This window comes from Telmatherina bonti (assembly GCF_933228915.1).
Source record: "Telmatherina bonti genome assembly, chromosome: 17".
NCBI lineage: Eukaryota > Metazoa > Chordata > Actinopteri > Atheriniformes > Telmatherinidae > Telmatherina > Telmatherina bonti.
Genome location: NC_136615.1, coordinates 29534548 through 29548327, shown reverse-complemented (window position 1 = coordinate 29548327; position 13780 = coordinate 29534548). Strand labels below are relative to the sequence as shown.

The window sequence follows — 13780 nt, the reverse complement described above, 5'->3', positions numbered from 1 at the left end:
CCCTAGTTTTCTCTGAGGCATATGGAGCAGAAAAGAGACATTTCCCAACCTCTGTATTGTTTTAAAAGAAGCAGATGTGCTACCCAGACTGTTCATGTGCAGGATCAACTTGTGTGTATTATTGCTTCTTTACAGTCTCATGCATCACACATGCCAAATCTTCCTGGAAGGATCATCCAAGTTTCGAGTGATCTAAATTTAGTAGTGAAACGTCACACTTTCTCTGCACCTGTCTCCTAACTGTTCGTCTACCAAGCCGACACACACTGGTCACACTGATCGTCCTAAGCTACCTCGGTTATTTTCATATGCAGCATGGTTGCAAGTGTGTGTGTCTTAATCTCTGTGTCCCATCACTTGACCTGCTGCAGCCTGTGTTTCTAAGTGGATTACCAGCATGTGTTTACACAGCCACTTGGAACAACACTCCAAGCTTTTTGCCTGCGGATTCCACACACACACACACACACACACACACACACACACACACACACACACACACACACACAAAACCACGTTATTTGTTGCAGAGCTCATTACTGGGTGAGGTGGCTCTCCAAGCCTATTGACTGAACAATCTCATCAAGGCTGTATTGGGTTCTTGGAGGCTTGGCCCGGGAATTCGGGCCGGCTCCGACCCGTGGAGGCAAACTGTGCTGCTTCTTAAACGGCTTAATTCACCAGATTTTAGCCCCGAGCTACGTTATTTCCAGGTCCGCTTCCAAACGCACTTAAAAGATAACGAGGAGCTTGTTTAAATCACAAATCTGATGTGCATCTGAGATTAATTAAATATCAGGATGTTTCTAATTAATGTCCGCTGCAGGCTGCTCTTTCAAAGCCTACGTGCAAAGCATTATTTTCAGCTCCTCCTGTGCTTGAATTGGTGCATAATGTGACACGTTTTTATTGACATCACATCTCAGTGGTTGAGCTGCATGCGGCCACTGAACCCTGAGCAAGAGTCATTCTTGGTTGCGTGCAATCGCTTACCTGTCTGCTATGGATGCGTTTAGTTTCACCTCAGCTGGGACTTTTCTGATCTACAGAACACACCGTGGTTTGTAACCCTGAATGTTGTGAAGCCTGTAGCCGTTTTTCTTTCCAATCTAGGGCAGGGTTACAACCTCTCTCAGCTGGCCCACTGCACCGTTTCCTTGGCCTGGTGCTCTGTAATCCTCTGCTCTACATGTAAATCACCTTTTACGAGCAGGGCAAGGAACTCTACAGCTCTCATAATGCAACCAAGGGGCTTTTTCATCATTCCATTTAGTTAATTGTTGCTTTTAACTCAAGTGTTCACCAAAGCTAAAGACTAACCTTTTGCATATTTGATTTTAGATAAATATGGATGGTGTAGAATAGTGAACACAGGGCCTTTTGCATCAGTGGAAAGGTTTGATTCATGAAAAGCATTTTCTCATATTTTCTGATGAGCAACTTGGCCATAAAGCTTCCAAAAATTCTGATTATATATTTTTTTCTTTCACAAGAGCCCAAAAAGTTTGATTAAATTAAAACATTAAGCCATTTTTTCTCCCCGACATATTCTCAAAGAATACCATTGGATTGTATCAAATGAGCCGGCAGGTGTGCTTAACGTATTCTCTTATATAGGTCCAGGAAATGTGCTATATGGTCTGAATACATCCATTCATTTTCAATACAGCTTATTCAAATTCAGGAGAGCTGGAGCCCATTGCACCACGTACTATAGGCAAGAGGTAAAACGATTGAATTCAGTTCAGTTTAACTTGATTTAGTTGAGTTGTATTTGTGTTGCAACAATTCACAAAAAGTCATCTTCTATACAAAGATAATCACTTCAAGCTAATTCATACTGATCCAGTCAAAACAAAAACAGATTTGTCCAATTAATAGCTGTCTTTAGACAAACCAATTCATGAAAAAGAAGTGTCTCGATAAGGAAAATAATGGATTGCATCAAATCTTTTCTTTAATTTTGCACTACTCCAGTAAAATTGAAAATATTAAAGCCATAGTAGGTAAACATTTTTACTCTGGGTGAAGTGGTTCCTCATCCTGATAGTAGTCTGTACATTTTCTAATCATGAACAATAAGAAATATTGTTAGACACCTCAGTTTACTGTAAGTCTGTAAAAACTGACCAATCCAAATGTTCTGAACAGAGTTGTTCATTTCTTCATTTCGTAAGCTTCACGGCTATGAAAATGCAGGAAGGATTTCTCGACCCGGCTCGGTTTATTTGCCTCCTCATGCTAAACAGCAGAGAAAGAGAAAATCGTTGGTGGAAAAAGCTGCAAACTAGAAAAGCGCTCTGAGAGCTCAAACCTCCACCATGGCCTTTAAAAAGTTCCTCAATCCAAATGGTGATCTGGATCACCACCAAAATTAAATCTATTCCTCCTTTTCACATTTTCAACAACTCCTGAAAATTTAATTAAAATCCATCCAAAACTTTTTGAGTTATTTTGAACACAAACAGATAAATGCAGGTAAAAACATAACCTTCTTGGTGGAGGAAAGAAAAAAGCCTTGGACCACATAAGGAGCGAAACCAGAGGGGGAGGAGCCAAGACAGGGGGCTACTTTCACATCGTGCTAGCTACCGAACATTACCTACCCCAATTTTAAAGATCAATACAGTAATTATTTGTGAGATGTGCTTAAGAAAGGACATGTGAAGTTTTGGTCATGTCATGTAATATAAATGTCTTTAAATTAACACGCAATCTCGTATCATATCGATCGTTGATTCTGGAATTTTAATCAGAATTGTATCACGGCAGAAATGTGTACATCTGCAAAACTTTGATATATTATCGTTATTAAAGCTGTAATTTACACCCAAAATGTAAATTTAATTCACAGTGCTCAGATTTTGATTGGCACATTGGTCCAAACTATGATTCCATTTACATGACCATCAAAAGAGATCTGAAATGCAGTATTTGATTCAGTATTATCTAATCTATTAGATTTCTTTTGGGAATACGTATGTAGTGACGTAACACTCAATTTCACGTTTTTTGTTTTATTTTTTTTGTTTTGTTTTTTTTTATAACTTTTTCAAACATGGCAGCATCCACGGTCTTAGCTTTAGCTGCTAATCTGGGAGCTAATAAGATGCAAACAGACTACATATCAATGTTTTACTTTGAATTTAAATGAACACTTGTGACCGCATTGTATCTGTCTCTTTAATGTCTTCAGTTCATGTTTTTTTGCAAGTGCACAGACGTACAATACTAAATGGATCAGATATATTAGTAAAAAAAAAAATCTGATCGTTACCTGATTTCTGGCGTTGTCAAATTTTTCATGTTATCATGTATACCACATAATCTGATTATGCTTTATCATATCATGGCAATGATGAAATTGTGAGAAATTGAATGAAACCAGCATTTTTTTCCCTTATACTTTGACATCTTTGTGCACGTGGATTTTTTTTAACCTCTGCACATGTGCAACAAACACATTGTATGTGCTTTAATATGAAGGTGTGAAGCAGCAGGTAATCGGCATATAATCAAATTAAAGCGTTCACCAGTGGTCTATTCAACAGACTTATTGGCTCCCACATCAGCACTGACAACATGAAGATTGTAGGCGCTGCCTTGTTTAACTTGGACTGGATGTTTTAAAAAATTACAGGAGTTTGAGACTTGGTCACGCATAATTTGCTTCCACAGTTGTTGATCCATATATAGGCCCACTTAGGGCTGGGCAATATGACCATATACATATTTTGGATGATGGAAAATCTATCTATCGTTTCATAGAATGCTAGATTGTCTATGCCACGACAAGGTGCTTTACTGCAGTATTTTACATCAAGTTGCGCTTCAGTGTGTTTTAATGCAACATGTTGTAAAAATGTTTGTACATCAGCTGTTTTATCAAAACAATCTGGTTTACAAACATCTGAAAAATGCGGAAGTGGCAGCTGTCCGCCTCCTGCTTACCCATGTTAAGCACCCGCACCTCTAATGTCTGACCAATTGCACAGTACTTCTCGGAGCCCCACAAGAAAATAGTTCTGCTAGTTTGATGTATTAATGTCTTCAATCACACCCGCGAGAACAAAATGTCGTCATTATCTTCTCGAGGCCTCGAGAAGGATAAAAAAAAAAGTTCTTGCTTCTCACCAAGGATGCAGCAGGCTTTAATCTTATTACCAGCCTCAGTTGCACTCTCCATCGACTTGCAAGATCAGGATCTGTTATTCATTTGCAGCCACTAGGGCTTTGACAATATGCTTTTGTTCCGATTCCGATTTTTTTTGGGGTGCTGATTTGATTTAAACTGCAATTTTCACAATTCTATATCATTGCTGATTTTTTTTGTTGATTAAAAACTTTTTTTTTGCTCGTCATTTTTCTTTATTTCCATTAGAAAAAAAACAACATGGTAGCCAAACAATCATTCTGCTGCTATAATGCCCAAGATGTAAAAACCTCAATAAAAACAATAAAAATGACGATTCAATTTTCCCACCCCTAGTAGCCACCAGCATCCACCCAATACTACTTAAACCTGCTGGATCCCAGTCCCCGTGCAGACATGCCAATGTTTTCCCAGACTGAGACAGCCGCAAATGTTTTTTTGTTTTTTTTTTAGGTCTGATGGTTTAAAATAGACAATGAAATTCTGAAAATGAAGATGTGCCTTTTTTACGTATGGTTGTAGGGTGTGCTATGGATCGGCTTTTATTGAGCATGAGTTAACATGACCTATTATCTTTAATTGAAACAACATGTTTGTGTTGATTTTTAATTGCTAAATTTGCAGCGATGTTTATAAATTTCCCAACTCCACTGGGTGAAAATGAAAGAATCAAATCCAGAATGCAAAGATTAGTGTTTGTTTTGTTTTTTACTTTAGATTAAGCATCTGTTTGACAACTTTTCTTTGAATGCAGCTTTATATCTTGTGCGTCTGGGATGTTTGGCTTCTCAGGCGGATATTCATGGCCGTGGACTTTCAACCCAGCTGTGGCGTATATAATTTTATTGCGTGCTCATGTGTATGATAATTACCACAACGACACACGAACACATCCTGTCCTTCGTCTTCCTCACTAACAACCCAAAAAGCTTTATTTTTTCCCTCTCAGTTGTTGCCTGACTGCGCTTTTCTTTTTTCTGGGCAGGGTTGTTCAGGCAATTACAAAGGCATCGAGGCTTGGCCTAACCCGCGTAATTCGTGTGGAATTTTTGTTGGTTACCATTTCTGTGTGAAAGCGGCCTCCAAGAATGGCCACGGCTCTGAATTCTGGTCCGGGATAGGGGGAAGTTTTTTTGAGCACTCTTTTTCCAACTTAATTTTTTTTTTTTTTTTTTTTTTTTTAAAGAGGAACTTGGCTTAAAAACAAAGTTCCACATGCACGTCAGGAACTGGGAGTTGGCCCAAAGTGGATCAACTCTTCCTTTTAGATTTTCCATTTGTGTTTTAGTCTTTCTTTCCTTCCATATTCTGACTTTTCTTTACATTTTTTAAAAAAAAATTATAATGTTTGACTGCATCCTGCTGTCTTTTTTTACCTCATGCTACGATATTCTGCTTTTTTCTCACACAGTGCTGGTTAATAAGCCTGTCCTCCAGCTTCCAGCTTCCTCTGATCTCCTCCATTGGGGAAGGAATTGTGGAAGAGCTATATAGGTCAAGTGCAGCTTCTCATACCGCATTGCTCCTACATTTGCATATATTCACTCAGAATTTTTTGCTAAACACAAGCCAGGATTGAGTTTCCATTTGCAGTTTGATTGGATTTGGCTCTTCTGGCTTGATGCAGGCAAATTGGCCCTGTTTTCTGCAGACACTGAAGCCTTTTTGGGATGATAGATGTGGCTTCTAACAAGACATGGGAGGTGCTTGGGTTTGTTTTTGAAGTTGCTGCTCCCTACCAGTTGTGATTATGGAAAAAGGAAGCCTGACCCACATGTTTTATAGCAAAGGATAGAGCTTCAGAAAGAAAGAGGTTTTATGGCACACCCTGACTTTTTTTATTCACTCTGCATAGTTTGTGCTGCAGCCTGTTTATGTGTGATTATGTTCACCCAGTCAGGATATTTATATGTTTAGTGAAAAAGCTTGTGTTTATTAGACATATAATCCAAATATTATAGGAATGCAAGTGGAGATTTATTACCTTCACAAAGGAGGTTGTGTTTTTGCCCACAGTTATCTCTCTGTCTACAGATTTGTGACTTTTTTCAGTAAATGTGTCTTGGTCCAACTTGGATTCCATAAAATTTTGGGAGTGATCTGGAATGAATTGCGGACACAGGAATTTTTAAATGGATTCTTCACAGTATGGGTGGAAATGAGCTGCTTGCCCGAGGTCTGCACTCTCCAAGTGCTTTTCTAGTTTAGTATTAATTCAACATCCTGTGATGAAGCTTGTTTTTGCATTGATATGTAGCCCTTCTACTGAATCCTGAGCAAAATGATCTAAATATGATCAATATATGATGTTAGAATTCAGTTGCTGGGATTGTAGGGAAGTCCAACCTCATGGTGTAAATGACCCACCAGAGTCTAGTCCTGAGAAAGTGCTGGTGCTGATAGTTCTTAATGTGAAAGTGAAGCAAGCCAACAACAGGACTTGGCAATGGTTAGCAGTGAGAGCCCAAAAATATGAAAGTACAGTATATTATGTGCACGTGGGTTGGTGGGTGGAGAATTTAAAAGAAAAGGAAAGTAGGATGCAGTCAAACATTTAAAAAATTTCGTTTGAATATTTGCTACTATCACCAAGATCTACACCTGAGCCAATTTCCCTTAATAGATTTTCTCTTAATATTTGCGTATGTCTTTTGGGGAAAACTATTTTTATTCTATTTTGTAAATGAATTACTTTTAAATTTAAATTCTTTGCTGTATTTTCATTAATTATGTAATTTCATAGTTTTTCTATATTATGAATAAACAAAATAATTTTGCAGTATTATTTTTCTAAATTATGATAATTTGTCTAATTAAAACAGTAAGCTGTACTTTTCAAAATAATGCAATTTTGCTTTTTAAATAGATTTTTTCTGTATTTTTTCATGACATAATTTTTATTGGACTTGTTGCTGTATTTCCTTGACTTTTTAACAATAATGTTTGCTGTATTTACGTTCTTGAAAATTTGATGAGAAACTCAGCCATGATTCCATCTACTAGAAGTAAAGAACAAAATAAGAAAAGAGAGTCTCTTTCAGGATGATCTTTTCACTATATTTGACGACCACATTTTACAGTACAACAACAGGTCCACTATACAGTAAGAGATGACCACTAGTCAGGTCCCTGCAGTATCAGAGGCCGCAGTTTGAGATCTGTAGCCTTCATCTCACCTTTTTGCGGCACTTTTTGAGTTTTTTCTATGTGCTTTGGTACTTTAAGTACCCCTTTAACATTATTCTGGACCTCTTTGGTCATTAAAACTGAGTTACACTGTGATGTTTATTTCTTTTATTTTCAGTTATAAGTTTAAAAGTTTAAAACAGATAAAATCATTCATTTTTATAAGGAAAACTGATAGACTCATAGATTCAGAAAAATGGTTTATTTACTTGTTTCAGAGAAACAGTGATTTTTTTTTTTTTTTAAATGAGTTCAATATGACGATTTTTTAATATATATCAAATTGACTGTTATAATACCAACATGTGCATTATTTTTTATAACAAAATCATTTAGATTTGAACTAATTATTTCCTCAGCATGTTGTACAACTAACTACTATGAACAGAACGTTACCTTTTTTAACCATAAGGATTTTTCAATCTCATTATTCAACAAAACATTTTACATATTGACCTACCATCATGCAGACCTTGCTGATATTTGGATTTAGCATTAAAAACCATTTCATAAAAAGTTTTTGTTAATTCAGCAAAGCAGACAATAGAAGTTGTTAGAGCTCACACTAGCACACACAGAAAACCCAGCTCATGCTCTGCTCCGTTCACACACTGCAGCCCAATTCTGATTTTTGTTTACCCAAATGTCACTCATATTGGATTTTTTAGTCACAGTTTGAAAGATGCAGATGTGATCTTTTTTTTTTTTTTTTTTTTAAATCCAATCCAGGGCATCCTGTCTATGTCGAAGCGACCGCAGCCTGAACGGTCATGCCACTTATTAACTGTCCAGCATAGCAAATTGATACATAAGAAGGGAAAAAACAGCTATAATTGAAAGCTGTTACAAAAATTAGACAAACATTAAACAAATGCAGTGTCTGAACTTGCTTTTAAACCATTAAAATACTTGTCCAATGTCATGCATGAGATTAAAAAAATGTTGTTTAAAGGTAGAGTATATAAGATTTTTAATATTTTCAAAGTAAATTAACTAAAAAAAAAAAAAAAAACTACAATCATAATTAGATAGTTTTTTAAACATGTAGGTTCCAGTCTGTCCCTATTTGATGCGTTATTAAATTACAAGTTTAATTAATGACAAAGACCCTTTTCGAATGTTTTCTGACCAGTAAAAAGAAAAGTACTTTATTTCCACCAGTAGGGGGAGTATAAGCCCATTTATTGCAGAGCGGCTCTGAGCTACAGTTCACAAGCGATTCCTGCCCTCATTGGAGCTGGCAAGGAGGAGGGGTGAGTTTTGCTCATTACTGCCAACCTGTGGTCGTTTGTGGAGGTAGCAGTTTTGTGGTTTTCCTCACGACCTGGTGTTTGCCACCTGGTGGTGGAAAGAATCACCTTGAAATCTTACATACTCTGCCTTTAAGCATGACGTTGTTCTCTAGAAACTGGTAAAATATTGATCCCAGAATAAAAATGCAGCTTTAGCGAACATCTATTGGCATGATAGTGTTTACGGGAAGAAAGACTGGATAAGAAGACTTTTTTTCTGGGACAAACGAACCAACCACTAAAAGCAGTTTTGACAGAAAATTTATTGTCTTGTGTACCAGTTACTAAAACTTAGTTGTGTTTTTGTAGCATTGACTACATTCCTTTTTATTTTAAACACATCTCCTTTATGTGTGTTTAGAGCAGCCACACTGCTTTTCATTTTGTGGTTAAGTGTCGTGCATGCAGCAGGTTAAAAATACCCAAATGTAAATGGTTAAAGCTGTGTGTAACACAGGAAGGCCTATGAAAAGACACCCTCCTACATTTTCATTGTGTGCCTGGACTACAGGTGTGAAAGTCCATTGTGTTTAATTATTTACCACCCAGCAGACATTCCCCATCTCTCCCCCCTTACACTTCCTGAAAACTTACCAACCCACCCCCTCTTCATTTAACCTTTTAAAACCTGATGCAAGAAAAAAGGAGAGATTTTTTTTTAATTTAGTTATTTTTTAACTCTGAAGCCTTTTTTGGCCCTTTAACTTCATGTTAAAATATAATTAACAACAATAATATTTTAATATTAATCAATTTACAACCATGTTATATGTCAGATGCATTATTGTGCTATTACGTTATTCACCGTGTGGCAGAAGACAAGTACCAGATTGTGTCTAAGAGAGTTTTGAACAAAGTTTTTACCACTAAGTAGTTGAAAAGGTCTCTGAACCGGCATTGAATGGTTAAAATTACAGTAACAATAGGCCGCTAAAAGTTCTAAACATTTTTTGTTGCTGTTGCATTGATGTTTAAGGAGAAATACAAAATAGATTGAAGATTTAATTTGGTCAGTTTTCATTTTTTATGCTTTGATGAAGAAAACAATGCAGTTTTGTTTTAAGATCTGTCTCTTATATTCCACTTTACTTTGGTAAACCCTGCTTAAACAGCCTATTATCTGGAGTTTAAATTTCAATTTGAACATGTGTGTTTCCTTTAAGAAAGAGCCTGTCAGTGAAATTAATTTATGAAATGTGAATGCGGCAAAGAAATTCTGATTCAGACCAAAGAAGTGGACTCGGTCCGCCTATAAACACAGGTCTCGGCCCGTTTCAAGCGGACCAAATACATAAAGCGGACTACTAAAAAAAAGCCACTTCCTGTATTTGGCGTAGCATCGCATTGCGGGTAAATACATACCTGCAATGCAAGAGTTAAAAACTACTAACAGGAAAACAAAACCAAAAGTCACCTACAGTTGTTTCATGTCGTCATGTGGCAGTGGGAAGCTGGGTGTTTGAGGGAGTTTTTGAGAAGCAACAGTTTTACTCAGCCCGTAAAGCAGGGATTTCCCAGGTCAGTCCTTGAGAGATTTTAGATGGTTCTCTGCTCTTGTCAAGCTCCAGCCTCTTGAGTTACGTGTGTTGAAGCAGGAAATATCTAAAACCTGCAGGACAGAGGCATTTGAGGACTGGTGCTGGACGTCCCTGTCTTTTGAGGGCTAAAGAAACAACTTCTAAACACTCAAATAACAATAAAATAAAATGTTTTGCTTTAGCTAGTAGCAAATCTTGCTATTAAGCTTCACAGTGCTAACTGCTAGCTTCTTCTAACAACAAAGTTAATGGCAACAAATCAAAACTTTTAAATTGCAAAACTTTAAAAACAAGAGTTTAAAGAAGACAAAACGGTGATCAGTCTCAGCAGGGTTTAATTCACAATGAACATTTCAGGTATTGATATAAAATCATAACTAATGCAGCTTTTTAGTGTAGGAAACTCAGGACGGTGAAACTAGTCATCCAGCAGATGAACACTGCCTTCTTTTTCTCCACTCACAGCACTGAACTGATGAGGCTTTTAGACATCCATGTTTAATTAAATAAGAGGTCATATGGTTTGTTCTGCATCCAGATGAACATGTTGAGTATAAGATGAAGAGAAAGTGTTAAAATAATCCAAATTTAAAGTGCTGTAGAAATTCGAATCTTAATTTTCTCTGTCTTTGAGTTCACTTTCTGTGCTGCAGATGCATCATTCGGAAGGCCTTCACTCCATCCAAGACACTTAATTACTATAGATATGATTTTTTTCTTATCAAGTTGGATTAAAAATCACTTGTGCTGCCTTTCTTCTCTATAGACCTGCGGTTTATGTTTTGAACCACAATCCATCCAACACCTTTAAAACAAACCAAATATGGTGTCACCCACAGTCGATCATGTGACAGAAGTGCTACTTCTGTTTTTACTACAGATCTTGCAGGCGGTAAAAAAATATGGTTTCCTCTCAAGACCTTGTCTTTGTGTTTGCTATACATGGAAACACGCACTAACTTTCTGCACATGCACCCTCATACGAATGCACGCTTGCAGGTTTTCCACACAGGCCTCAGGCACATGTGCAACCCAGCAAAGTCAGTGTAATTAGAATTCAGTCAGCAAAGCCCCACTAACATAGTCATGTTTAATTTAGTGTGTGTGCGTCTACATGTGTGTCTGTAGAGTGCATGACTAAGAAGCTGAAGTGTCTAAAAGCAGAGGATGCTGACAAACGGGGCTTTTTGGAAGGTTTATAAAAAGAAACGGAGTGGGCGATTGAAAAGAACAGGAGGAGGTCACGGATTTTATTACCTTTTCTGTTTCTCCATAATCTGCTTTAAATACACTATTTCTGAATTCTTTTCTCTGTCTATAATTGAAATTGGAAGGTTAAATTTTTGGTAAAAGTCAGATACTTCCAGTTCTGCTTCCTCGACTGCAAACGCAAAACCAGGTTGGGAGTCCGCAACCAATGTGATACTTTTAGTGGCAAATGTAAATTTTATTCAAATAATTCCTCCATGGAGCTTGCGTGTAATCCACCTGAATGTTTTTCCTGGTTTTAACACCCGCATACAAGGTCTGAGGTGCGCATTACGTAAATATATTAATGTAACTGTTGCACTTTTTGCTCTAATGCCAGACGCATTCGCTGTTGATAATCTGTTTTCCTTGTTTGCTCCATCCAAAGCTGTCCGTCTCTCAGACGTGTTTGCCTGTCTCTGTCTTCACCTCCACTCTCCCGTTTCTCTCTGTCACATATCCATGGCGCCTGTCTCCAGGGCAACACCAGCCAAGGCCATTCTATCCTGTCATTAGGATTCTAGGATAAGGCCACACACTCTCTGTTGCACAGACACACGTTTACGTCAGCGTAGAGGTTGTAGATTCTGTAATTGGTGGATTGGCGGCAGCATCAAGGAGCATTTTTATCAGCCGAAGAGTAACAGAATTGAAAAGGGGTCTAATAAAGATGTTTGAATGGTGAGTGTGTTCTTTAATCAGCAAACCCAAGTCGAGGATGGGGGGTGGAGACTCAAACAGCTCACCTCTTTGATGGGGAAGAGAATATAGTGTCTTTTTGTGGGGCCCAGAGTATAACTGAGGTCAGTTATTCTAGCATCGGTTCCCAGACCTGTTTCTGTTTTCATCTCATTATCTGACAGCCATTTCATACAGTGGAGCATCTTTTCTTTAAACCTAATAGAATAAATAAAATCAAGAGAAATTCTGTCTCATGATACTGTCAGTAATCTTCTTGCATTGGATGGTTTACACTCAACAAATAATTTGATATTTGCTTCACAGACTGTTATAGCTTCCAAATATTTGTTCATATGGTATGCATGCACTGATGTGGTATTTTCACTATCTGTAAATTTAAATGTATCAAAACTGTAAAAACCTTTGTTACTCATACACAAGAAGACATACAGAGATGGTCAAAGTAACCAGGTCTGAAAAGTGAAACCAGATCCGATGTTCTTAAAATGCAATACCAATAATGACCACAAGGGGTGGTACTAAAAAATAAAAAGTTTGCTAAGTTATCTTAAATACTTTTTGGGGTTTGGCTAAATTCAAAGAGTGTGTTTACATGTACACCAATAACTGATCACTATCCAATATCTGGAGTTTTGAGATTATTCAAGTGCAAACAGCTTAATGTGATGCTTTATCAGCAGGAATTATCTGATGTAAGAAATCAGAAAAACACACCTAGAATTTTCCCCATTACTCTGATGTCAAAAATCAGATTTATTTCAAATTCTACATCTGCATGGGGGGCTTGGGACAGTGCTCTGAGACATTGTTTCATGTACACGGGTGCATATGGGTGTGTGTGCTGCGTGTGAGCGGTTATGTTTGTTTATGCATATATATGTTTATGTAACAGTGACAATGGTAAATGATAATGTACATTTGATAGGAAAGAATGGGAAAACTCTTTGAGTTGTATTTTACGTATGATAAATTACTCTATAAAGTATGATTTGATATGTGTAAAACATAAACTTTGTAGAAAATGAAAGTGAGTTTGAGTCCGAGTCCGTTTGCTCGGAAAGTCCGCTTCGTTTTTGGATATGTGAATGCGCCGAACGATTTCTGACTCCACTCAAAGAAGTGGACTCATCCACCTACAAATGTAGGTCTTGGTCCATTTCAAACAGACCGAATACCAGAAGTAAACTACAAAATAAGTCATTTCCCGCATTTGGTGTAGTATTGCATTATGGGTAAATACATATTGATGACATTAAGGGTCCTCTGCCTCCTCTGTTGTTCGTACTGTGGCCATTGTTGCAGTGTATTTCTGCAGTATACTTGCACAAGACAAAATTAAAAAACCAAAACAGCGATAGATCTGTCTCCATCTTTAACTCTCAAGTGGAGGAAACAGTTTTCTTCTTCATGCGGGTCTTGTCCTCCCGTTTGCTAAATACGAGTGCAGCGCCACAGTTGGTGAGAATGGGGATATATTATTCTCATCGTATTTCAGGTTTGACCAAAGTGCAACCTGAACACCATCTTACTCCACGTGGAACAATCCCCTACAACTCAGCCAAGTCCCAAATCGGACTGAGTCTATCAGACTATCCTGACGTGAATGCACCTTAAGGGTAGATGCGTGCCGTATAAAAGTCAACTGTTTTAAAAGTCAGCCT

General features: G+C 37.5%; 1 protein-coding gene across 1 annotated transcript in view; it reads left to right on the top strand.

The window, feature by feature from the left end:
* The window catches only part of tprn (taperin), a gene marked incomplete at its 5' end in the record, with an annotated part of 36304 nt that overhangs the window by 2150 nt on the left and 20374 nt on the right, over positions 1-13780 (top strand). The window lies entirely within an intron of this gene.